Source organism: Penaeus monodon, chromosome 37, assembly GCF_015228065.2.
Source record: "Penaeus monodon isolate SGIC_2016 chromosome 37, NSTDA_Pmon_1, whole genome shotgun sequence".
In the NCBI taxonomy this organism is placed as follows: domain Eukaryota; kingdom Metazoa; phylum Arthropoda; class Malacostraca; order Decapoda; family Penaeidae; genus Penaeus; species Penaeus monodon.
In genome coordinates this window covers 1,954,626-1,958,562 of record NC_051422.1, presented here as the reverse complement: position 1 = coordinate 1,958,562, position 3,937 = coordinate 1,954,626, and positions in this window count along the sequence as shown.

The window sequence follows — 3,937 nt, the reverse complement described above, 5'->3', positions numbered from 1 at the left end:
CAATAATACCTTTATTTCTATTTTTTTTTCTCTCCTTTTTTCTTCTTTTTCTTTTCAATTTCTTTATTTGATACTATTTTCTCTCCTTTTACTTTTTTCAATATCTTTACCTCTAACAATTTTCTATACTTTTACCTATTTTTTTGTTTTTTCTTTTCAATAAAATCTTTACATCTTATTATCAAGCCAATAAAGTCAGACATTCTCTTTGTCCTCCATCCTTCTTCCTCTTCGTTTCCTCCTCCATACATCTTCCCCTTCGTCTCCTCCTCCTCCATACATCTTCCCCTTCGTCACCTCTATCTCCTCCTCCTTCTTCTTCCATCTTTTCCTCCTTCTCCTCTTCCATCTTCATAAATCAGATTAATTAAAACCTAACATCTAACAAATTGTCGACCCTTATAAAGGTACTTCTCTGTCAGGGCAAGACAAGAATGAGATATATCTAGAACTGCCCAATATTTTTACTTTTGTTTCTTCTGCCTCCGTCTCATAAACGTTAAATAGATGGAAAAAAATCATACCTAATAAGTTGTCTCTCTACATTTGTCTCTCTATATTTTCTTCTTCATTACATAATATTTATTTAGGATATTTATCATTATTTGTTTCTTTTGCTCCTTCATTACATAAATAGAACTCTTTCATTCTCTCCTCCATCATATAAATTAATGTTTTTTCTTTTTCTCCTCCTCCTCCTCCTCCTTCTTCTTCTTCTTCTTCTTCTTCTTCTTCTTCTTCTTCTTCTTCTTCTCCTCTTCCTCCTCCTCCTTCTCTCGTTTATCTCCTTTTCCTCCTCCTTCGTCACACACACACCTCAAGCTCAAAAACACTTATAAACAGCCTTTAATCCAGACAATCTGAAACCTACACACCTTTCTTTAAAGCCTGCTACTAAAAGCCATCAACGTGGGTGCCCGGCTAGCGTGAACTGAATTATTATTATTGTCGGTTTATGGAGGCTGTAATGGGGGCGTAATTAGTGCTACCTATAGAAGGTACGTTTCGTCATTAAGTGATGACATCTGAAGGTAATTTCGTTATTTATGACGAGCCCACTGGAGTTCGAGATGAGGGAAGCTGCTCCACGCATCTCCGTTATGGACCTCTCTCTCTCTCTCTCTCTCTCTCTCTCTCTCTCTCTCTCTCTCTCTCTCTCTCTCTCTCTCTCTCTCTCTCTCTCTCTCTAATGTTAATGGAGGTACCATGCTAAACCACGGTACTAAATGGTACTGATGAAAACTCACCGAAAACACCATTTAATATCGTGTACTACACGGGATTAAAACAAGCCACCTGAGATACCACAACATACCTTGGTACTACAGGCTACAGGAATCAAGCCACTTGATGTACTACGTTATACCATACTACTCTACGAGAATAATAAGAGCAATTGGCAACCCCTTAAGAATGAAAGATATTAGGATTAGTAAAGACACCGATAACGATTTATAAAGATTCGAATACATAAACCTGTCTGTTGGTGATTACTCCTCCCATAAACTGACAACAAATATTTGGGGATTTACAAGCCAGCATCTGTCCCTCAGGTAAGTGCATTCTTGAGACGTCGAGCCAAGACGTCGCAGTTCCTTCCATAATCTTCTTAACGCTGAGGCTTGGGACACGCTCGGTCGGGTACATACATACACACGGCGCGTGTACTTGTATCTATATGCACATACGTTCGCACACACACGCACCTATACGAACTTTCTCTGTCTCTGTCTCTCTTTCTCTCTCTCTCTAACACACACACACACACACACACACACACACACACACACACACACACACACACACACACACACACACACACACACACACACACACACACACACACGTCACCTTCACAGATTCCACAAGGTCGTTGGTCCATAGAGTTATAATGACTAACTGGCTCAAAGTAACTGAATGCCAAGACGCCAGAGAGTCGGTAACGCAAACAGGTGAAAGTGAAGGCGAAGGTGATGACGAAGGTGAAGTACAGTAGGTGAAGGTAAAGGCCGGGAAGAGATGAAGGAGAAGAAGAGGGCGTAAAGATGAAAACATAGTTGGAGGTAAAAAAGTAAACCTAAAGATAAAAAACAGACGAAGACAAAAGATGGATAAAGACCTAGATAGAGCGAACGATAAAGGACAGACAAAGAAAAAGATGAAAATAAAGAAGAAGGGGAAGATAAAGGTGAAAATAAAGGTATCGGTGAAGGTGATAATCAGGTGACGAGGAGAGAACAGGTACGAAAGGGGACGACAGGTGGCCAACAATAAAGAAATTTCTGCCAAATAGTTGTGAAATTTTCTTTTAATTTCGAAAAGGTTGGGAATGTGCACATCATCGCCGTCTATGGCTCCTGAATGAGATTTATATAAGTGCTTATTCAAATAAACTTCAGCGTGAATCCTTGAAGATGATGACAGCAAAAGATATATACAAAAAAAAAAATAATAATAATACAAACACACAAGATATATCAAAAGGGAGGAATAAATTCAAAAGAGAAAAATCATAAAAAGCCTCTTGAAGCTTTAAAAAAAACGAAATAAAAATACTGATAAGAAAATGGAATCAGAGATTCTATCAACAGCCGCTGCATTGATTAACGAAAGAAGAAGAAGAAGTAGTAGTAGTAGTTGAAGAAGAAGAAAAAGAAGAAAAAGAAAGAAAAAGAAGAAGAAACAGAATAATGAAGAAGACGAAGAAGAAGAAAGAAGAAAACGAAAAAGAAAAAGGAAGGAAAAACGAGAAAAAAAACTGCGGTAACATCTGCATCTGCAACCACAGCGGCGACGGCGAGCAGCTGGAGGCATCTTTGTTTAGCTGCGGTCCGCAATTAAGTCCGTGGTCAGGTCTGGTCGGTCAGCCATTGTCAGGAGGCAGACACACACGAGGAGACGCCGCTGTCATGTCCTTCGCCCGAGACAGCGCGCTTCTCTTCCCCTCGCTCCACTTCCTTCTGCTTGTTATTGCCATTTCTAATTCTCTCCTTCTTCCATGTTCGACTCATCCCTCACACCCTTCATCTCTTTCTCCCTCTCGCCTCCTCCTTCACCTCCTCGATCCTCATCATCATCACCACTGCAATCCTTCTCCTTCTGTTCCTCCCTCCTTCTCCTCCTCTTCTACCTCCCTCCTTCCTCCATCATCATCAACATCATATCCTTCTCCTTCTCTTCCTCCCTCCTCCTCTACCATCTTCCTCCTCCTCTACCTCCTTCCTCCTCCTCCACCTCCTTCCCTCCTCCTCCTCTACCTCCATCCTCCCTCTTCCTCCTCTACCACCTTCCTCCCCCTCCTCCTCCTCCTCTTCCCCTTCTTCTTCCGCCCCTTCCCCGCTTCCACGTCTGTCATACCCATCGCCGTGGAAACCTTCAGGACGGTTCCCGATGCAGTCTCTCAGCATTCTCTTGAGTACCCTTACCACGGCCCCGAGTACATACACATAAAGCTGCAGATAATGATAGCCTACTCACAAACATCGACAGTCACTCCCTTTCACACATACATACATACATACATACATACATACACACATACATAGATACATACAGACATACACACATACACAACCCGTCACCCCTTCTATTCCCCATCTATCCCCCCTCTCACCCCTCCTTAAACCCCATCCTCCCACACCCTCCCTCACCCTGTAATCCCCAACACCCCTTCATCTCCTCTCACCCCCTTCCTCTCCCTCTCCCTTTCTCACCCCCTATCTCCTTCCTTCCCCTCCCATCCCCCCTCCATATCAATCTCCTCCACTTACCCTCTTACTCCCTTCTTCCCCCTCCCTTACCCTCTCACTAACTTCTCTTCCCCCTCCCTCTTTCTCTCACCCCCCTCCCTCACCCTCTCACTTACTTTACCCCCATCCCCTTACACTCTCACCTCTCACCCCCTTCCCACCGCACCCCAACCCACGTCTCCTACCCC